The following is a 23897-nucleotide window of genomic DNA, read 5'->3' as shown; positions in this document are numbered from 1 at the left end:
TATCAGTTTCCTGGATATTGTCCATTTTCCTTTAAGCCAGTCTTCATCCTTTCTTGCCCTGCCCTGTGCTTCAGGAGACTGGCACTTGGCTTCCAGTTGGCTTTGGCCAATTGGAGGCACTGCGAGGAGATCATAGTGTGGCAAAGAAAGGAGGGCAGGGTACTTATTCCCCTACTTTCCTGCCTTCCAGGTAGTTATGGGTTGGCTATGTCCCTTTACTGAAGGCCTGCCCCCGTAGGGCTGTTTTCTTCCATCCAGCTGTCCTCTCTGGGTGTCAGTAACTGCCCCTTCCTCTGGTCTCTTCAGGCTCGGGTTGGTAAGAGTTTCCCCCACTCTTAGCCCAGAATACTGCATTATCTCATGTAAGTTTTGCACACTTTATAAATCATAGCTTTTTAAAATTCGTGTTAAAATATCCAATTGCATATGCCATCTCAGAACACTTCTGCTATTCAGTCAACATCTGTCAAACTGACAGTATGGAAATGAAGATCAGAATAACTGCCCCCCAAGACTGTGATTTTATCCTATAACTTTATTAGTTTAGATTATTGCAAATAGTTTTTTTGTTTGTTTGTTTTGTTTTTTGTTTTCTTTTTTTTTTTTTTTTTTTTTTGAGTCGGAGTCTCACTCTGTCATCCAGGCTGGAGTGCAATGGTGCAATCTTAGCTCACTGCAACCTCCACCTCCTTGGTTCAAGCAATTCTCCCACCTCAGCCTCTCAAGTAGCTGGGACTACAGGCACGCACTACCATGCCCGGCTGATTTTTGTATTATTAGTAGAGACAGGATTTCATCATGTTGGCCAGGCTGGTCTCAAACTCCTGAGGTCAAGTGATCTGCCCACCTCAGCCTCCCAAAGGACTGGGATTACACATGTGAGCCACCACACCCAGCCGCAAAGACAACTTTCCAAAGCTCTTAAATTTGTCCTATGTACTATGCTGCCAATTTGAACAAGCTCCCTGCAGATGAACGGTAGTGCCTGGGTAATAACCTTGTTAAATATGTATAAGTGTTAAATAAGCTTACTTTTTCACTCAATTGTGTAAGAATGTAAAACTAAAACTATATAAAAACAGTAAATTATTAAAAGTGACTAAATATTAATAGGCTATAGTACAGTAATTCAGTGCACAGGCTTTAAGATGAGACAGATAGGGATTCACATCCATTAACTGTGGTCTTTGGAAAGTTACTTCACCTCTCCAAGTCTTGGGTTTCTCATCCATAAAATAGTCATGATAATTGAGTGCCCACTTCTTACAGGTGTTGTGAAGGTTAAATGAGATTCATGAAGTATGAGTACTGGGGGCATTTGAAAAATGCTAGCTATTATTATTGCTATTAGTTTTAATTTGCAATTCCGTAATGACATGATATTGAGCATCTTTTCACATTCTTGTTTGTGCACTGTATATCTTCTTTGGTGAGGCATCTGTTCAGATCTTTTGTCCATTTTGTAGTTGGGTTGTTCATTTTCTTATTGTTGCATTTTAAGTGTTCTTTTTATTTTTATATGGCAGTTCTTTATCAGATATGTCATTTATAAAAATTTGCTTCCAGTATGTGGCTTGTCTTCTCATTCTCTTGATACCACTGCTATTAGTAAGTTAAAATAATGATATACTTTAAATTATCTCAGAGAGTTGTCATGAGGATTATATGGTTTAATATATATATATATATTTTTTTTTTTTTAATGGAGTTTTGCTCTTGTTGCCCAGGCTGGAGTGCAATGGTGCGATTTTAGCTCACTGCAACCTCTGCCTCCTGGTTTCAAGAGATTCTCCTGCCCCAGCCTCCTGAGCAGCTGGGATTACAGACGCTCGCCACCACGCCGGCTAATTTTTTGTATTTTTAGGAGAGATGGGGTTTCACCATGTTGGCCAGGCTGGTCTCGAACTCCTGACCTCAGGTGATCCACCTGCCTCGGCCTCCCAAAGTGCTGGGATCCCAGGTGAGAGCCACTGCGCCCAGTGTATATGGATTAATATTTTTAAAGTACTTAGAACAGTACCTGGCACATAGTTACCAGCTATATGAATGTTAACTAATATACAGATAATAGTTAAGTGTGAATACCTAGAAATAATTGTATTCCTTTCCCACTATCTTTTAATTATTCTCAGTCACTTTTCAAACTACCTTTGGACTTCTTAAATAGAAATAGACCCTTCTAAATTCTTCCTGAATTTTTTCTTGGAGTCAAAAACCTTCCTAAGCACATGTAAGGTTGTTTTAAGTTCTGATTTTTTCTTTAAGAGATGGGGTCTCACTTTGTTGCCCAGACTGGAGTACAGTGTAATGATCATAGCTCACTGTAGCCTCCAACTCCTGGGCTAAAGTAAGCCTCCTGCCTCCGCCTCCAGAGTAGTTGGAACTACAGGCACCTGCCCCTACATTCACTGAATTTTTAAATTTTTTGTAGAGATGGGGTCTCACTATGTTGCCAAGGCTGGCCTCAAACTCCTGGCCTCAAGCAATCCTCCTGCCTTAGCCTCCCAAAGTGTTGGGATTACAGGTGTGAACCACCACATCCAGCCCTGATTTTTAAGCATTGGTCGGCTTGCTGTCAAAAGCTTTCTCAAGCAAGTTTTCTTGACTGTTTCAATCCTCACATTCCCAGATGAGATCTTAGACATATTTTTAATATAGTGATAGAGCAACTGAAACTTTGCTTCCTAATCCAGCCTCTCACCTTTACCCTACACCAGCAGCATAAGCCGGGGAAACAAGTGGTTAGGAAGAAGTGTCTAGGTCCGGAGCTGTTTATGATCTGGCAATTTAGAGATGAATATCCACTAGAGAGACAACTCAGAAGGGAAAAATGCTTTCTTAACGAAATGAGTCAAGATTATTGCTCTCAAAGTGTCAAATTTATGATAATAGAGGAATATGAATTTCTTATTTAGGCCAGATAAATGTTTTTATGACAATTAGTCCTTGAATTTATGATCTGTGTTTGGTTACAGAGAGTAAGGCACCCATGGCCCAGAGTGACATGCTGCTCTCCTTCTACTTCCTTCCCTTATCCTCAGGACTTAAGCTTAAACTGCCTCCTTTCCTGGGGGAGCCGATGGACCCTAACACCAGAACTCTTCCCTCCTGGCTGCAGAGCAGCAGTACTGAGTACATGAGTCAAGCCACTGATACCCCATGGAGCTTGAGAATGTGAAACTTACCATATACAAGAAAAAACTTAGAGAGACTGAAATTTGACTATTTCTCCAGGGAAGATGGTAGATTCCAAGAGAAAGGGGGATTGCATGGGGAAGCAGAAGGAGAAGAGGTTAAAAGAATAAAAATGAAACAGAAGATAGGAAGAAAGGAATGTCCATGAGGGATGCCCTCTGAAAGCATAAGCAGTAAGATCCAGCCCTTTGTAAAGGGTACAAAGGAGCAAATTATCTAAAAGAGGCACAACCCTTTATCTCTACCTGTGTCTGCTTCCCTCTATATTAGCCAGTAGTCTTTTAGATGTAAGGGGTAGAGACTAAAACCAACTGAAGTGATAAAGGAAATGTATTGACTTATATAACCAAGAGGCCTAGAGGTGATCTACTTCAGGCCTGGCTGAGTCTAGGATTTCAAATTTTAAGGACTATTATTTTTTTGTCACCTCTTAGTTCTATAGGTAGCTAGTTCCGTTGGCTTCACTCAGATTTTGTCCATATGACCCAAAGATGATCACCAATTGTCCCTGGCTTATACCATCCTTAAAGAGAAAAGAGAGAACCTTCTCTCCCCACCACATCATTCAGTCCATATCAGTCCCTGAAGAGGATTCTGCTGAGGTCACATGCCCCAGTGTTCTATATCCAGGAGGATGGGGTATTCTGGTCGGTCAACTGGAGTCATGTGCCCACAGTAATCAGCAGATGTGGGGAAAGGACATTTCCCAGAAGGAAGGCTTGAAGCACAGCCATCCCAAACAGCCCCCAACTCCATCTGGCTAGAATACTTTTCTAAACTCTTCAATATAAGGCTGTTTTAACATCCATGGCCAGGCGCAATGGCTCATGCCGGGCCTGGTGGCTCACGTCTGTAATCCCAGCACTTTGGGAGGCCAAGGCAGGTGGATCACTTCAGGCCAGGAGTTCGAGACCGACCTGGGCAACATGGTGAAACCCAGTCTTTATGAAAAATACAAAAATCAGCCAGGCGTGGTGGCGAGCACCTGTAATCCCAGCTGCTCTACAGGCTGAGGCATGAGAATTGCTTGAACCTGGGAGGCGGAGGTTGCAGTGAGCTGAGATCGTGCCACTGCGCTCCAGCCTGGGTGACAAAGCGAGACTCCTTCTCAGAAAAAAAAAAAAAAAAAAAGCCATGGTGTTTTGGTGTTCATTTAGTAGGGGAAAGGAACACTGTGGGTTTGATGCCATGGTGGGGTCAAGGGTCAGGGGTCATCCTCTCAGGACTCTTTGCACTTCATGGTGGACCACTAGATGATGAAGACAATCTACACAGACATTGCAATTTAGATTTTTCAAATCAGAGGGTCACTCAACTGTACCACCTCCCCAACTTGCCCTCCTTACCTCCCCAGCTAGTAACGAGAGACACACCTGTGAGACAGAAAAAGAAGATCTCTTGACGCAGATTATGTAATTACATCAGCCATGTTTATTCTTTCATACTCTCAGTTCCCTAATTTCCTTTTCTCTTCATTGGGGTAAAAACCAAAAAGACAGAAAGTAGAGGGGCCACAGCCATGTTATTCATGATTCCTCTGTGATAACTCCATGATGCCCCTTATTTTTAAGTGAGGGGGTTTTCTGACAGCTGGCTTTTTAAATTCATCTACTAAACAGTTTAAATTTAATGACCAATTTCTTTTTAATAACCTTAGCAGGCCCCCCTAGAGTTTCAGCCATTTAAACAGAACATAACAGAAATTTCCAAAGAAATAAAAGGTGATTTCTTTATACAGCTTCTCACATTCAAACACATTTGCATACATGGCCCATCTGAAAAGCTAGAACTAATGAAATTATGAATGAGATTCTCATTTTTCTATTCTCAGAATCCTCACCCTCCTGGCATCTTTCAAAACTCTAATCTGAAATTATTCCCTCCAGGAAGTCATCCTTGATTAATCACTCCCAACTCTAATTATGTATTTGTTTATTATATAAACAATAGCTGTGGATACAGTTCCAGTTAGGTTCACCTTCTCTCATTCATATATGGATTTAAAGTTTCCTGAGTCTTGGGATGTGAGTGTGTTCTTGGGCAGGGATGTCTTCTGTCTCTGTGTAGCCATTCCTTCCCTCTACCCTCATCCCCAGGACTGCTTTAAGCAAAGACAAAAGAGGAACTTATTTACTGGTATAATAAGAGATCCTGAGCCCTGCAAATTGCCAGAACTGAAGTGAAATTTGAGCTCTGCTGATACTAGCGGTATGGGGGAAAAGTTAATTTTTTTAAAGCTTGATTTTCTTACATGAAAAAATGATAAATTCTTTAGGGCTCGTGTGATAATTCAATAAGATATGTATTCAAAAACACTTAAGGATGCTTGTAGATCTTTTTAAAAGTATTTGTTTCCTTAGTGATATGATTGCAGAAGCTACTGAGTCCATGAAATATCTTTTTCATCTGTTGTTGACATCTGAAATTCTTTTCCAGAAGACAAAAGCCTTTTATGCCAAATTAGAAATAAGACTGAGGCCAGGCACAGTGGCTCACACCTATAATCTCAACACTTTGGGAGGCTGAGGCAGGTGGATGACTTGAGCCCAGGAGTTCGAGACCACCCTGGGCAACATGGCAAAGCCCTGTCTCTACCAAAAAAAAAAAAAAAAGTACAAAAATCAGCTGGGTGTAGCCTGTGGTCCCAGCTACTTGAGGTGGGGGGATTGCTTGATGCCAGGAGGCAAAGGTTGCAGTGAGCCAAAATCATGCCACTGCACTCTAGCCTGGATTACAGAGTGAGACCTTCTCTCAAAAAAAAAAAGAAAAGAAAGAAAAGAAAGAAAAAGAAATAAGGTTTAAATTGCAAATAATCTTGGGGTAAGTAACAATGAACTTAAATACATTCACTCTGCCAGGCATGATAAATACCTGGCCATACAACCCTTCACTGATCCTTCCCCTACCCGTGATTGACACCATAACTTGGTCGGAGTAGAGTGTCCCACTCAGCCCACTGCATGCCTCAGAACTCTCAACACAGGGCTCTCTAGACAGACACTACCCATCAATTAGAGTTTGGGAGGGTCCAGTCGTGCTAAGACATACATCATTGACACTGTTACTCTCTGAAGAGCAGGGTTTGCTTAGAGGATGAGGAAAAGATTAAAGGAAGGGATAAAAGAGCAGCCACTGCTGGTAGTGACAAAGGGCACTAGGAGAGAAGGTGCAATTTCTCTAGCCTGATAAGTTTTCTAAAATGTCCCCATGACCCAGAGAGGCATTGCTCGGGGCCCAAGTGAAAGGTTTGGCGCATGAACACGCTGCTTCTTGACCTAGCTCCTCATTTTCACATCTTCGCTGTCTTTACCTCTTCGTTGTCAACGTTGACCCACTTCTCCGTTCCAAAGTCCCCCATGTATAACTCCCTTGGTTCTGAGAGGAAATAGGGGGTGGGTTATCTCTAAGTTCTACTCCAAGTCCAGATCCTGCGCTCCATGTTGCTGACTTCGGGGTCCATTCTCCACTCAGCTTTCCCTTCTGGATTGACACTTCCACCAGCGGATTCCCAATAACCAGCTGATGATGAGCAAGCCCTGGCAAGCCTCTCCACACCCCGACCCCACAGGCTTCTGCCACCAGGCACAGTCTGATAAGTGGTGGGATGAGATGTAGATTAAAATGGTGAGCCTTGTTATGTTGCCTTGATCCTCACGAGCCTGGACGAGTCCATCCACAGAGTGACAGCCAAATACATTGAGGTCAACTCAAAGTGACTTAGGAGTGGCTAAAGTTAATGACTGTTGAGTATAATTATCTCTCCTACAAATGAACTGTGTGTTTACAAGCTTATCAAGTCTATTTTCTGAACCTTGGTTTTCTGCTCTGATCAGCGAGGGGGGCTGAACTACTGTGGAGAAACAAACCCCAAGGCTCTGTAGAGAATGGATGGGCCATGGGTGGGCTCTGTGGGGAGACATTCCAGGGCTCCCTAGCTGTGGGAAAGAGTCCAGGAGCTAGTACAGTTTTGCCTGCCCTTTGTTTCCACCAATTCTCATCAGATTCAAGAGAAGCTCTTCTCACGGTAGGGTAGTGCCAAGAAGAGTCAGATGTGAATACCTCACATCATTCTTCATCCATCCATTCATCAGTCTATCCATCCATCCATCGTTTTCATTCATTCTATACATACATATATTATTCTATACATACATCCGTTCTATACATTATTCATATGTAAATATGAAAATACATAAATATGAATAACATGTCAGGGCACTGGGATGCAATAATAAATATGCATATTTATTCATATGTAAATATGTAAAAATTAATAATATGTCAGGGCACTGGGATGCAATAATAAACTAATCAGATGTCACCACCACCTTAGGGAGCTACAGTTTATTGTAGGTATAGACAATAAGCAAGTGAGGTGACAAATAAACTAATTACTAATTGTGAAGTTCCTGAGGAAACAAACAGGGTGGTCTGACAGAAAATGGTCCGGTGCCCAGCGCCCCGCACCGCCGCCGGCCGCACTTAGCGGAACTTTGCCGGGGAGGCGCCGGCGCGGCGGCTGCGCAGCTCGAAGTTTCCGCGGGAGGTAGGCGGGCCGGGCTGGGCCGGGCGCTGCGGGGCCGGGACCTGGTCTTGGAGCTCTGCGACCGCGCGCTTGCCCTCCCGCGGCGTTTGCAGGAGCCGCCGCCCCTTCCGCTCCTTGCGCGGGACTGCGACCTGAAAAAGTGACTTTTACTCATGTGAGCTGCCTTCAGAGAAGCCTCCTCCGGAAACAGGAGAATGTGTGGCTCTCCAGTGTGGTCCCATCTCTGCAGGGTTTGTGGATGTTGAGGGTCCCAAACCTGCACCCGATGTCACAGGCACATTACTGCCGTAAGGAGCATGGATGCCACACTGGAGATTGAGACAGGAGCAGGCTTGGACACAATAGGAGTTTGCACGATGCAGGTCCTTTTTTTTTTTTTTTTGTCCAGAATTTGACATTGTAGCAGAAACAGAAAATGAGATTACACATGAAATTGTGGAAAAGGAGGGCGACTCAGAGACCACAGGGAGCGTGAGTGAAGCCCTCTAGAAGGGACTGGATTCCATGGTGAAGCGCGAATCCGGGATAGACAGAATTTCCCAGAAGTTTAGCACTCAACTACCCCTTGAACCAGAACAGATTCTCAGATAATGGCAGAGGGCTTGCTGCCATTTGGACTTCTGGTGAAAATATCTTTCAAGAAAAGGGTATTCCCGACTACCTCTGTGTTGCCAAGAGAATGTTTGAATTCTAGGCCCTGCAGCTGGCCCTGAATCGCCTGAAGGCCACAGACCAGGCAGGAGTGCTGACCGCAGCCTCCTGGACGGCTTGTCCTGCGAGGAACACTGAAGCTTAGGGGAATTTGTAAGGACGCAAGATGTAACAGATCCTACTCAAAGACAACATCTTAAAGCCTTAAGAACGTTAATAATCTCTTATACCTTGCAATTCCATTTCTAGGACTTTCTCCTAAGGAAATAATTATATCAGAGATAGAGGTACAAAGATATTGCTTGAAGCGTTGTTTACAATATCTAAATATTAGTAAAACAAAAAAAAATGTCCAATGACAGGGAATTAAAGAGATTTTGGTACACACACCCACACGAAGAAGGAAAAACATGAGCAACCTCCTTTGGACAGATGGGACTGTGCAATGCCTCTCTAAGAAGGTGATATTTGGGTCGACATCTAAAGAATGGTCTTTAGGAACCAGCCACACAAATGGGCAAGAGGAAGCAAGCAGGAAAGGTTCAGGCCAGAAGGAATTAAGCGCCTAAGAAGTTGAACAAAACCCAGTGGGGATGGAGCAAAGGAAGCTGGGGAAAGTGACTGATATAGTTTGAATATTTGTCCCCACCCAGATCTCCTGTTGAGATGTATCTCCACTGTGGGAGGTGGGGCCTGCTGGGAGGTGTTTGGATCCTGGGGGCAGATCCTGCATGAATGGCTTGGGCCTTCATCTTGGTGATGAGTGAGCTCTAGCTCTGAGTTCACAGGAGATCTGATTGTTCAAAAGTGTGTGTGGCGGGGCTTGGTGGCTCACGCCTGTAATCCCAGCACTTTGGGAGGCCGAGGTGGGTGAATCATGAGGTCAAGAGATCGAGACCATCCTGGCCAACATGGTGAAACCCTAACATGGTGAAACCCCAACATGGTGAAACCCCGTCTCTACTAAAAATACAAAAATTAGCTGGGCGTGGTGGCATGCGCCTGTAGTCTCAGCTACTCGGAAGGCTGAGGCAGGAGAATCTCTTGAACCCAGGAGGCCGTTCAAGAGGTTGCAATTAGCCGAGATTGTGCCACTGCACTCCAGCCTGGCGACAGAGCAAGACTCTGTCTGGAAAAAAAAAAAAAAAAAAGTGTGTGGCACCTCACCCCCTCCAATTCTTTCTCTCTTCTCTCTCACTTGTTCCTGCTTTTGCCATGTGACCTGCCTGCTCCCCCTTTGCCTTCTGCCGTGATTGGAAGCTTCCTGAGGCCTCCCTAGAAGCTGAGCAGGTGCCAGCACCATGCTTCCTGTACAGCCTGCAGAACCATGAGCCAATTAAGCCTCTTGACCAATTAAATGGCCTAATATAGTGACAACGGATGAATGTGAAGAGGTGAACAGAACTGCAGCCCACAGAATTCTGGGGCCTATAATAGGAAATTTGGGTAGACATTGAAGTGATTTTAGGCAGGATAGTTGTATTAGGCCATTCTTGTGTTGCTATAAAGAAGTATCTGAGGCTTGGTAAATTTGTACAAAGAAAAGAGACTTAATTGGCTCACAGTTCTGCAAACAGTACAAGAAACATGGTGCCAGCATCTGCTTCTAGCAAAGGCTTCAGGAAGCTTCCAATCATGGTGGAAGGTGAAGGGGTAGCAGGCATGTCATACAGTAAGAACGGGAGCAAGAAAGAAGGTATGGACGAGGTGCCACGTACTTTTTTTTTTTTTTTTTTTTTTGAGACTGGGTCTCCCTCTGTCACCCAGGCTGAAGTGCAGTGCCATGGTCTTGGCTCACTGCAACCTTGACCTCCCAGGCTCAAGCAACTACCCCCGCTCAGCCTCCCGAGTAGCTAGGATCACAGGTGGATGCCACCGTGCCCAGCTAATTTTCTTGATTTTTTTATAGAGACAAGGTCTCGCCATGTTGCACAGTCTGGTCCTGAACTCCTGGTTTCAAGTGATCTTCCTACCTCAGCCTCCCAAAATGCTCGGATTACAGGCATGAGCCACCATGCCCAGATGCCACGCACTTTTAAACAACCAGATCTCACAAGCACTCACTCACTATAGTGAGGACAGCACTAAGCCATGAGGGATCTGCCTCCATGACCCAAACACCTACTGTCAGGCCCCACCTCCAACATTGGGGATTACATCTCAGCATGAGATTTGGAGGGGACAAATATTAAAATCCCTCTCTGGCAACTGTGTGCAAATTGGGTAGGAGTGGGTCAAGAAGAAAAGCGAGGACACCAGTTAAGAGACTAAATGAGAGGGAATAGTGGCTGAGAGAATATAGTCTGGAGAAGGGGACAGTTATGTATGTTCTGGAGGTTGACACCGTAGGACTTGCTGATGCACTGAGAGTAGGGCATCAGGGGGAGAGAGAAGAGTTGACTCCATGCTTCCAGATGATTGTGCCATTGACTCAGATGAAGGTTCTCAGGAGGAGAACCATCGGGGGCAGGGGTGTATAACTTTTTGCAGAACAGGTTTATGTGTCTTTCAGTGGCCAATTTCTTCTATCCAGGGGGGAATTCTGGGGATGAACTGAGAGAAAAGCAAGATTGAGAACAAAAGGGAATGTGTGCTTTATCTTTGACTGATTGGTTGATTGATTCATTGATTCATTCATTCAACAGATATATGTTGGATACCAATCATGTGCCAGACTTGTCATGTGTGATAAGTGCTATGAATAAAGCGATGTGAGGAGTAAAGAATTAAGAGACAGTGTATGTGAATGTGTAGGAGGTGGTTTGCTGTTGTATATATGGTGGTTAGTCAAAGCCTGTCTGATAAGGTGACATTTGATTGGAAAGCTGAAGGAGGTGAGGAAGTAAACCACCTGCATATCTGGGGGCATCCTAGGCAAAGGAACTATAAGTGCAAAGGCCCTGCTTGTTGTGTTCCTGGAGCAGCAGGGAGGCCTGTGTGGGTAGAGTGGAGTGATGGAGGGGTGCACAGTGGGAGGTGAGGCCAGAGAGGTAGTGGGGGCCAGGTCTTATAGGACCTTAGAAGATCATTATAAGAAATTTGGATTTGACTGTGGATGAGATGGGGAGCTGCTGGAATGTTTCTACCTTTATTGAGGACCCACTAAAGAGTCCCAGTTGCGTTCCTTGTTCCTATTAAATGAAGAGAGTTTCAACCTTGGCTAGTTTGTGGTGAAGCATAAGAAATAGATCAATATCTCACACTATTAGGATGTCTACTGTCAAGAAAAATAGAAAATAAGTGTTGGTGAGGATGTGGAAAAATTGGAACCTTTGTGCAATCTTGGTGGGAATGTAAAATGGTGCAGCAGTTATGGAAAACGATATGGAGGTTCTTCAAAAAACTAAAAATAAGATTACCATATAATCCAGCAATTCCACCTCCGAGTATATATTCCAAAAGAATTGAAAGCATAGTCTTGAAGAGAGATTAGTACACCCATGTTCATAGTAGCATTATTCAAAATAGCTAATAGGTGGAAGCCACTCAGCTGTCCATGGATGGAAGAATGGATGAACAAAATGTGCTACATACAAACGGAGAAATATTATTCAGCCTTGAAAAGAAAGGAAATCTGGTCAGGCATGGTGGCTCATGCCTGTAATCCCAACACTTTGGGAGGTCGAGGCAGGCAGATTGCTTGAAGCCAAGAGTTCGAGACCAGCCTGGGCAACATAGTGAGACCCTGTCTCTACAAAATTTTTAAAAATTAGTCAGGCATGGTGGCAAGTGCTTGTAGTCCTAGCTACTCAGGAAGCAGAGGCGGGAGCATTGCTTGAGCACAAGAATTGGAAACTGAAGTGACCTATGATCATGCCACTTCACCCAGCCTGAGCAACCGAGCAAAACCCTGTCTCTAAAAAAAGAAAGGAAATCCTGTCACATGCTGCAATGTGAATGAATCTTGACGACATTATGCTAAGTGAAATAAGCTAGTCACAAAAAGAACAAATACCATATGATTTCACTTCCATGAGGTATCGAAAGTGACTAAGTCCATAGAGACAGAAAGTAGTATGGTGGTTGCCAGAGGCTGGAGGCAGAAGGAATAGAGTTGTTGTTTAATGGGTATAGTTTCAGTTTTGCAAGATGAAAACATTTTGGAGACTGCACAATGTTAATATACTTAACACTGCTGAACTCTACACTTAAAAGGGGTTAAGATGGTAAACTTTAGATTATGTATATTTTAGCACCATTAAAAAAACTTATTATTGGAAAATAATGACTTGCTTAAATCAAGATTAATAGCATGTAACCCACACACTACTTTGTTTGAGAAAAAAAAGATCAAGAGTAAAATAATGACATAAGCATATGTACATATTAACAAAAACTGCCTAAGCCAAAAAATATCAAGTATCTCTTACCTAAGCCATTTCACCACTAAGCAGCTTGAGATATAATATCTGCAGGTGGCAAATTCTGCACTCAGGGACACAATTTAGGAAAAATGGAAAAGCATCCATCATTCTTTCAAAGTTTCTCAACTACCAAAAATCTTATCCATCCATTCAACCAAACAGCATGTATTGACCTTTGACTACATTTATAGCAATATGCTAGGTACCATGGACATATACAGATAAGACACCCACCAAAACTTCTCTCTCCCCTCTCCTTCTCTCTGAGTCAAAAATCTCTTCCTTCCCTTTGATCTTTACCTAATTTTCTCTTTGCCATGCCTAAGATATGATTTCTTTGCTCATACAGTCTTGGTCCATGTTTCTCTGAGCCTCTGAGATCTGGAAAATTGATATTGGCTGGTTGTTGATAGAACTATTTGCTTTTCTTGAGTGTCATTTTTCCTTGCTACCATCCTTAGTAGGCTGCAGGCTAACCCTTCATTTCCTTTTAGGTGCTGGTTCAATTCCTCTTGCCTCTGATAATTCTCAAAGAAGACCTACAATATATTCAGGCCACTGCCCAATTTTAGAGACATTTCCACTCTAGTTGTCATGGTCAATGTCTGAGCTTTAATGCTTCCTCCTGAGCCGTGGTTCATCCAGCTAAGTCATGCTTAATGATAATTAGAAAAGAGGTGACCGACATGGGGATTTGAGTCCATGGCTTAGTCATCAGGGAGAGATATTTTTTACTGCTAACTCATATGACAAATCTGTGAAGCACTGTTGGCTACCATAATTTATTTTATTGAAGTAAGAGGTTGTGTTTTTTCTAACTTTTTAGTTGAGCTTACTGACCTGTATAAAGTCAGCAAAATCAGGTAATTTTGTGTATGCATCTTTGTAGAATCTACACTAAATACTGGCAATTGAGATGAAGTGGATACAGTTGGTATTCTTTAAATATTTACATCCCAAAGCTGATACAGTCACAAAACAGTTCAACACAATGCCATGAAATATTGTATGCTCATGGATTATAATGACTGATTAATTCACAATTGCTTCCCGGGTAAGTTTTAGAAACTAAGCACCAAGCCTCCCCTCTTTGCAGACCTACTGGCATACCCTGGAATTGCCAGGTGCTCAGCCACTGAGCACAATAACAGTGAGAACATTCAGTAGCACCTTCCTAAGTCTTTGGCTTAGTTTTCCAACTGTTGTACTCTGGACTCCCCTCTTTAGTGACTGGTAACTTGGCGTTTTAATTCAATATTAGGCTTCACCTGGCTATAATGTGTTAAGTAACTCTGTCTTTTTCACAATGCACATTTATTGAGTTCTCTCTTAATATTCATCGGACATTCCTTAAGAGGCCTCTCAATGGCATGGAAAGGCAATCTGGTTTTGCAGCACATATCTGCACACATCTGTCCATTCCTCAGGAGAACTATGACTACAGCCTGAGTCCCTCCATCTTTCCATATTGCCTTTGGGAGCAAATTTTCATAACTTAATCCTGCATTTGATAGGTCAACTAGCATTTATCTGAGCAACAAGGCCAGTTTCATGATGTGCTAAACCTTTCAAAATCATACAAAGCTTCACCTGTATGTTCCTAATCCCACTTCCACATCCTGGCACGGAGCTTGATGTCATAGCCACATTGCATGGGTTTATCCTGCAGAGTGCAAGAGGAAAATCATTCTGGATTTTGGAGAAGAAAATCCAAGACAAGAAACAGAGGTAGCAAGAGAGAGATGTCATTGGTGCACCACTAAAGAAAAACCTCAAGCTGCCAACATCAGCTCTACAGAGAAATGGGGACTGAAACCAAAGAGAGGGATTTCAAACCTGTGTCAGCTGAAATCTAAAATGCAGTCATTCATTTAGACAATAGCTAGGAAGTTATTTTTATGTATCAGTGACTTTGAAAATGCAATATCGATCATGGTGTTATTTCTCTTGGACTTGGGGCAAAAGGACTCAAGTGGAAGGTTCCCATTACCACAGCGGTATTTGAGGGAGTGAGAAAGTTGGGAGGGAGGAAAAACAGTATGTCCCTCATCTGGGGATTTTCTCTCCTCATAACTGATCTTTTAAAATCCTTTATGTAGGGATTTTGCAAACTGACTATGAAAAGGAAAGCCCCACTATCTCTTACTGTGCCATCAACTCACACTGTAAAAGGAGCAAAAAGTGTTTTAAAAGCCAATTTGACCAGAGCTAATTTATTTTACTTTGTTTATCGACAGATGTCAGTATCTTTATATTTCTTATCTCCCCAGTGGACTATATGCTTCGGGAAAGGCAATAGCTCTATAATAGTTACTGCACTACTGGAGTAGTGCCCATCAGACTGTGTGTAAATGAGACTTGGCCATCAGTCACCCTGGGAGGCGATGCACATTCATTCTCAGGATGCTGCTATTGCTCAACTGATTTTTAGAACTTTGAGAGGGAAGAATTTTCTAACCCTTTCCATTTGCCTTTAGAATTGGTCCATAAGTCACCCCAAAATCAATTTTTTATACTTTATACTCATTATATTCCTTTTTTTTTTTTTGAGATGGAGTCTTGCTTTATTGCCCAGGCTAGAGTGCAGTGGCGCGATGTGGGCTCACTGCAACCTCCGCCTCCTGGGTTCAAGCGATTCACCTGCCTCATTCTCCCAAGTAGCTGGGATTACAGGCATGAGCCACCATGCCTGGCTAATTTTTGTATCTTTAGTAGAGACTGGGTTTCACTATGTTGGCCAAGCTGATCTCAAACTCCTGACCTCAAGTGATCTGCCCGCCTTGGCCTCCCAAAATGCTGGAATTACACGAGTGAGCCATGTCTAGCCACATTTCATTTTTCAAAAAAGCTTTATTGAGGTATAATTTACATATAATAAAATGCACTCACTTTAAGTGTACAATTAGATGATTTTTAGTAAAGTCACTATTATGCAACCCTCACCACAATCCAATTTTAGAACACCTCCATCGCCTATTCCCATCCCTAGCCCCAGGCAACCACTAGTCTACTTTCTGTCTGCATAGATTTGCCTTTTCTGGATACCTCGTATAAATGGAATCCTATCATATATGATCTTTTGTGACTGGCTTATTTTGCTTAGCATAATGTTTTCAAGGTTCATCCATGTTGTAGTGATGCAAATGCACCCCAAAACTGGAGCTTAGCTTGGTGGGTTCTTGGTTTCACTCAGAAAAGAATTCAAGAATCAGCTGACAGTGAAAGAAAACAAGTTTATTAAAGCAACAGTGTACATCACAATGGCTGCTCCATAGAGCAGGGCTAACCCATAGGCAGAGCAGGGCTAACCCATAGACAGAGTGGCCCAGAGCAGCAGTGTACAGCAAAGTGGCCACTCCATAGGCAGAGCAGTGCTGTCCCATAAACAGAGCAGCCTACAGCAGCAGCAGCAACTGCAGTCCCAAGCAGGAGCAGCAGCTGCCACAGCCGTCACAGATTGCTGGCCAGCTATATTTTTGCCTACTCTTAACTAAGTGCTGATTATGGGATTATTCCGAATTTTCTAGAAAAGGGGCAGGGAAGTTCCTGGAACCATGTAAGACAACTTCCCACTCGTTACCATGGCATTTGTAAACTGTCATGGCACTAGTGGGAGTGTCTTTATGCTAATGAGCAGTGAGGGCAACTAGAGGTTGCTTTCGTCACCATCTGCTGGTTTCCACCAGTTCCTCTGCTACATCCTGTTTTGATCAGAAGGATCTGATTGGAAAACAAGTCCATCCACTCAGTAGCATGTATGAGTACTTCATTTCTTTTTAGGGCTGAATAATATTCCATTGTATGGATATTACCACATTTTGCATAGCCATGGACATTGGAGTTGTTTCCATTTCAGGGTTATTATGAATAAAACTACTCTGAATATTCACATGTGTTTTTGTGTGGGCTCCTTTAAAATCAGAAAATATATTCCTCAATTTTATCTTGCCTCTACTCTCAGTGGCTTTGCAACATTGAACATATTCAAAACAATGAACCATAGGCTCTGAGGTGATGCCCAAAGAAAAGATGTTCTAAAAATACTTTCTACGCAGATAACACCATTGGATTAAGAATATTATCTCCTGAAGGCAGGCTGCAGTGGCTCATGCCGGTAATCCCAGCACTTTGGGAAGCCGAGGTGGGAGAATCACGAGGTCAGGAGTTTGAGACAAGCTTGACCAACAGGGTGAAACCCCGTCTCTACTAAAAATACAAAAATTAGCCAGGCATGGTGGTGTGCGCCTGTAATCCCAGTTAGGAGAATCACTTGAACCCGGGAGGAGGAGGTTGCAGTGAGCTGAAATCGTGCCACTGCACTCCAGCCTGAGCAACAGAGCAAGACTCTGTCTCAGAAAAAAAAAAAAAAAAAAAAAAAGAGTATTATCTCCTGAAATAATTGTTGTAAAGATGACAATATTCATTTGATATATAAACGTAGGTGTATTGTTTGTAAATAGTTAATCTCATGTGTACAACTTAATTACAGCACGCCTGTGAATCTACAACAGTTTAGCACAGTATTTTGCAGGTAGAAGCTGCTTGATAAATATTTGCTGACTGAGTTTTTAAATGCCCGTAGTGGTTCCTCTTGGAAAGTAAAATATCAAAAGTTTCAATGTTTAAAAGCCTTTTCCCATGTTGTATAAACAAAGCCAAAGCCCTCTGAGAGAACATGACAAGCTATCCAAAGAGCTCCAAGTCACAATTATCTATCAGGCGTCCTTATTGATCTTCCTTCAACTCGAGAGGCCTCAGGCAAAGCAATTGCTCTGTAGGCTTAGAGGGGCAGGAAGCATTGGTGTGGGGCCTGTGGGAGCATTGGTTTCACCACTGAATTATGCCTCCATGAGAAACAGCCAGAGGAGCCCAGCTCTTCTCGGCAAGGGCCCTGCCCCTTGCTGGCACGTTTTCTTAGAAGTTGACTGGCCTGGATCCAACATTGGCTAACTTCCTCTCAGTTGCTCCCTTGCACGCTGTTCCAAGCCTATGTGGTCAGATTTGGGCTGTTAACTCAACAGACTCCAACCACAAGGAAACTAGAACCACCCGGTGTCCCCTCTTGGTGACATTCTAGCCACCTGGTTGGCTCTGGGCAGCTGTGAATGCATCTGGGCCTGTGGTCTGTGGGCTCTGAGGCAGCACTCAATGAAATCCCATCTTTAATTGGACAAATGAAGTGTCCTCCTCTGGGTTTCCCCAGTGCTCAAGAAAACAGTGTATGAGAAACGTAGCCAGCATGTCTACCCACAGCATGAGCTCTTGTGTGCCTCTTCCTTAGAATGGCCGCCCAGGCGGTAGGACCACAGCCCCAGCACAGGAGAACCCTTCATCCAGGTGTTCAATGCCTCAATAGTTTTCCACTGTTATATAATCATAAGTTGATTCTGTTTTAATTTTCAAAGCACTTTTTCAAATAGATATCAAGTCACTATTAGCACAGATTTTATAACATTTTAAAATGTATTTAAATAATTATAATTATTTCCCATCACAAAATATTACATTGCATTCTTACTAGATATCAATTAAAAAATCAATGCACTCAACGTTTTCTTGTTTCTTCATTACTTGTTTATCTCCCTTAAAAAAAAACTATCAGGCCAGGCGTGGTGGCTCATGCCTGTAATCCCAGAACTTTGGGAGGCCGAGGCGGGCGGATCACCTGAGGTCAGGAGTTCAAGACCAGCCTGGCCGATATGGTGAAACCCTGTCTCTACTAAAAATACAAAAATTAGCCGGGCATAGTGGCACACGCCTGTAATTCCAGCTACTTGGGAGGCACGAGAATTGCTTGAACCCAGGAGGCGGAGGTTGCAGTGAGCCAAGATCATGTCTTGGCACTCCAGCCTGGGCAGCAGAGCAAGACTCCGTCTCAAAAAAGAAAAAAAAAGTATATATATTACTCATTAGCCAATTAAAATTTTTTCTAGCATTGCTGCTGTCTTAACTACTCTATTCTTAGAATATTAGAGTGCTCTCTACACCTTCCTTTTTTTTTTTAAATAATAATCCTTAGAAGGCCAGGCACAGTGGCTCATGCCTATAATCCCAGCACTTTGGGAAGCTGAAGTGGGAGGATTGCTTGAGGCCAGGAGTTTGAGACCAGCTTGGGCAACATAGCAAGATCCCATCTAAAGAAATAAATACGCAATAACTAAATAAAATATTTAGTGTTTGTCTTTGACTTTGGCTCACTCTCTGCAGGGCACCTTTATGTTTGTTTGCCTATGTCCACACCTTCACCTCTCTCCTGGTGATACTCTGCTCCCTCCTCTGTCCATGTGATCTGGGTGACTCTTTCCTCTTCTTACTCAACTATGACTTCCCCACCCAGGAATTGGCAGTGACCCAATTTGACTAATCAGAGCCCTTTTCCAACTGGAACTGAAGGGGGAGAGGGCTTTTTGCTCTCGGGTGAAAATATTCGTTATTTGTTTAAGAAAGTCCCAAATGGGTTTTATCACTTGCAACAGAAAGCCTTGACTTACATACTTACCTTTCCCTATAATCCTGGCCACAGTCTTTCCAGTCCTAGAACTTTATTACTGACTATTTTTTTTGAGACAGGGTCTTGCTCTGTTGCCCAGGCTGGAGTGCAGTGGTGCGATCTCAGCTCACTGCAGCCTTGACCTCCTGGGCTCAAGCTATCCTCTTGCCTCAGACTCCTGAGTAGCTAGGACCACAGGTGGGTGCCACCACATCCAGCTAATTTTTTAAAAATTATGAAATTTTTAAGGTGGTACTCACTTATTCTCCCCATATTTCCCAGGCTAGTCTCAAACCCCTGGGCTCAAGCAGTCCTCCTGCCTCAGCCTCTCAAAGTGCTGGGATTATAATTACTGATTTTTTTACTTAGCACATGTTAAAAAATGCCATGATACTTTTGCTTTGTTTTCTTTTCATTTTATAACCTAATGATTTTTAGTGGCTCTGAGGGTCACCACAGATGAGAGAGAAGAATAGGAAGGTGTTTAGAAACTCCATCACTATGGGACATTGCAGAGAACTGGGTGTTCAACTAGGAAAAAGAACAAAAACAGCTTGGAGGAAGGGGTGGTAGATATAAAGCTAGTTGCAATTATTCAAAAAGCTTTTAGGTGGAGAGAGTTATTGTTTGTCATCCTGTAGGGCCATTGATTGCTGTAGTTGGAATTTATGGAGAGGCTGACTTCTGTTCTTTATAAAGAGAATATACTTTCTAATAACAAAGGTGTTCCAAAAATGAAACAGTCCTCCACTCAAAAATTAAGAATCCCAGGGACTTAGATGTTATCTTTTTAAGGACTCCTGGGTTAGGAATGTAACCTCAAAGATCCTTTTAGTTCTTCAAAGTCTGCGATGTCAAGATGGAGATGAAGGTGAAAATGTTGCTGGTGAGAGAGCTCAGGAACTCTGCCTATGGTTCAAACCAGCCTCTGTCTTATATAGAAACAGGTCCAGATCCCATATCCTGCCATGTCGAGTGACTGATCATTAATTCCTCTGACCTCATTCTCTTTCAGTGTTACCTGGTATAATAGAAGTGTAAGATACCTGGAAAAGGATACCTAAATAATTTAAGTGGTAGCTGGAGGACCTTGCATCTCTGGATCTTGGTATTCTCATGTGTAAAATGGGAAACTTGGACTATCTCAGAAGTCTCCAGGCTTTCCTAGTAGAAATTGAGAAGTAATCCGAAAAGATGGAGGGGTGAGAAGATGCGACCTCCGGTGTTCCACATGCAATGCTTTCCAGCTGCCTCCAGACATTGGAATTGTCTTACTTCAGGAGAGGTACATGGAGGGAAGGAAGCCTGAACATGAGGAGATATACACAGAACTGGTTATATAATTTGGAGGGCCCCTTGTTCAAAATAATAAGAATTTCAAGACTGCAACAGTAGCACATTGAACCAAGCATGGGTCCTTGTAAGTGTGGGACCCCAGGCAACTGCACTAGTTGTTCCTTTATGAAGCCATCCCTGAATATGTTACAGACCAGAGGCTGTGGCTCCCCATGTAATTAAAATTAACACAAGGCCAAGCAGGTGTCCTGGACAAGGATTCTATTTTGGGGCTTGTGCTAGAGCACAAGAAAGACAGCCAAAGGGAGATAGCAGAGGCAAAAGGATTCTTCAGCTGGCTCTCTGAAAAAAAAGCTGTTAGGGATTATTATTATTATTATTATTATTATTATTATTATTATTTTGCCTTGAGAGGGAGTCTCACTCTGTCACCCAGGCTGGAGTGCAGTGGAACGATCTCGGCTCACTGCATCCTCTGCCTCCCAGGTTCAAGCAATTCTCCTGCCTCAGCCTCTTGAGTAGCTGGGACTACAGGAGTGTGCCACCATCCATGGCTAATTTTTGTATTTTCAGTAGCGGTGGTTTCACCATGTTGGCCGGCTGGTCTCAAACTCCTGACCTCCTGATCTGCCTGCCTCGGCCTCCCAAAGTGCTGGAATTACAGGCATGAGGTCAGGAGTTTGAGACCAGCCTAGCCAACATGGTGAAACCCCATCTTTACTAAAAATACAAAAATTAGCCGGGCATGGTGGCACATACCTGTAGTCCCAGCTACTTGGGAGGCTGAGGCAGGAGGATCACTTGAACCTGAGAAGTGGAGGTTGCAGTGAGCTGAGATCATGCCACTGCACTCCAGCCTGGGTGACAGAGCAAGACCCTGTCTCAAAAAAAAAACAATAAAAATAAAAATAAAAAAGTTAAAGAAAAAAAAGGAAGGTAGGATAACCTTGCTTGCTGAGTCTTCTGGCTTCCTTCTTTCTCCCATGCTGGATGCTGCCTTCTGCTCCTCCTGCCCTTGGATATCAGACTCCAGGTTCTGCAGCCTTTGGACTCTGGGACTTGCGCCAGTGGCTTTCCGGGGTCTCTTGGCCTTTGGCCACAGACTGAAGGCTGCATTGTTGGCCTCCTGGGTTTTGAGGCTTTCAGACTCAGACTGAGCCACTACCAGCCTCTCTCTTCCCCAGCTCGCAAACGACTTATCATGGGTTTTCATGATTGTAATTGTGTGAGCCAATTCTCCCTAATAAACTCCGCCTTATATATATATGTGTGTATCCTATTGGTTCTGCCCTGTGGAGAACCCTGACTAATACGGTGGAATGCATGCAAGAACGCTGTAGTGGGGGCGAGCTGAAGCCAAGCTCCATCCCTACCCTGTCTCGTGACAACAGCCTGTATCAACTGGACCAGTTTAAAACAACTCATTTGAGGCTCCTTGTCTAGATGATTTCAAAACTCTCTTTTGGCTATAATAGAAGATACTTCAATCAATAAATCAATTAAAAGCTTTGCTGATCATCTATAAATTTAAAAAAGTTGTGATTCTATGAGTAAGTAATAGAAAAAAACACATAAATGCACAATTACTAAATATCTCTGAATCCTCCAGAATTGGGGGGGATTCTGGGATGATTGTGTCTTTGACTGGTTATCACAATCTGTTTCAAAGAGGCCTGCCAAATAAGGAGATTTGCCTGCACTTTTTTTTTTTTTTTTTTTTTTGAGCTAGGGTCTTGCTCTGTCACCTAAGCTGGAGTACAGTGGTGAGATCTCGGCTCACTGCAAACTCCGCCTCCCAGTTTCAAGTGATTCTCCTGCCTCAGACTCCCAAAGTAGCTGGGATTACAGGTGCACAACACCACACCTGGCTAATTTTTGTGGTTTTACTAAAGAGAGGGTTTCACCGTGTTGGTCAGACTGGTCTCGAACTCCTGACTTCAAGTGATCCGCCTGCCTCGGCCTCCCAAAATGCTGGGATTACAGGCGTGAGCCACCACGCCAAGCTGCCTGCACTTTTTAAACAGACATTTTATCCCCATTTGTCTTTATTCAGAATCACACGCATCCATTTACCCTTTCCTCTGGGACTGGGGTCAATGAACCACACTTCTCTTATTCATTTAGCAACTATTTACCACACTGGAAATATGTTAATGCCCCACAGTGTGCTAAGTTCTGTAAGGTACTGGGAGCCAGGCCCCAGCCAAAGATGACTGGTTAGGGAAGGGGAAGAGTTGGCTAAAGGCAGGGAATATCATGAGCCAAGGCGTTAAGGTCAAAATCTTAAACTGGGAAATGGCAAGGAATCCAGTGTGGCTAGAGTACAAGGTGTATATGAGGGAAAATGTGGGAGGTGAATATGGCAAGGGAGTTTGGAGCCAATAGTGGAGGCTTGTGAATGCCATAATAGTTAGTCTTGATCCTATGAATAAAAAGGAGTTTTTGAGCAGAGAAGTGCTAAGTTCAGAGCTGCTCTTGTAGGGAGTTAATTTGTCAGTCACATCCAACACTAAAAAGTGGTAGCTATTATTATTATCATATAATTATGTAATCGTTAGAACATTTGTTTATTTAGAAAAAGTAACCGAGAACAATGTACAGCAATGACATTTCCCTACAGTGTCCTCAATGTGGAGCATTATCAACCCTTCTTGTCTGTCTCTCCATTTAGTCAGGCCTTTCTTAATTTCTCAGTGTGGAGGTCTTGCTCATCATTCATTAAATTCATCCCCATGGATTTTTTTTACACTGTTATATATATTACTTTAAAAATCATTTTCAATTTTTCATTATTAATACGTAGAAATGTAATTGATTTTTATGTTAAAATTCTATCCTATAAGCTTTGAAAGAAATAAAAATATTTTACCTCCAAATATATTTCGTTGACATATTTTGAGATGGCTGTCAGAAGGCCAGCAAACAGAAGTGGCCCTGTAAAGCTGTCTTATTCCTTCCCATCAAAGAATAAAGGTTCTTGCTTTTTGAAATGTTTGAATCATCACTTTGGCTACATGAATCGCTATTATTTCACAGTGAGCTGTGATCCTATTTTGAGCAAGTGTTTTAAACCTTTAATATCTGACAAACTTTCCAAAATCAAAATTTCAGATTTGAAATTTTCAGGGAGATTTGCATCTGCAGAGATCTGCATTGATGCAGCCAGGCCTTCCTTTGCCCAGATCTAGGAAAGATTCACTGAGAGGCTGACATCTTTAAAGGTCTGAAAAGAAGCATTACCATCTATTCTCTCTGAAGGCTGCTACCTGTGAGGTTTCATCTACATAGAAGACAACCTTTGGTGGCCAGGCCTCTTCTTCTTTCCTTCCCAGGACTTCTCTTGCCACCATCACCT

The 23897-nt window shown here is 43.0% G+C and overlaps 1 long non-coding RNA gene across 1 annotated transcript in view; it reads left to right on the top strand.

Moving 5' to 3' along the window:
• The window catches only part of LOC129009056 (uncharacterized), a 38887-nt gene extending 17992 nt beyond the window's left edge, over nt 1-20895 (top strand). The window contains exon 3 of the long non-coding RNA XR_008492614.2: nt 20262-20895. This is a non-coding gene — a long non-coding RNA (uncharacterized LOC129009056). The remainder of the gene's footprint in view (nt 1-20261) is intronic.
• Nucleotides 20896-23897: the final 3002 nt, after the last annotated feature.

This window comes from Pongo pygmaeus, chromosome 9 (genome assembly GCF_028885625.2).
Source record: "Pongo pygmaeus isolate AG05252 chromosome 9, NHGRI_mPonPyg2-v2.0_pri, whole genome shotgun sequence".
NCBI lineage: Eukaryota > Metazoa > Chordata > Mammalia > Primates > Hominidae > Pongo > Pongo pygmaeus.
This window is presented reverse-complemented; position numbering and strand designations above follow the sequence as displayed.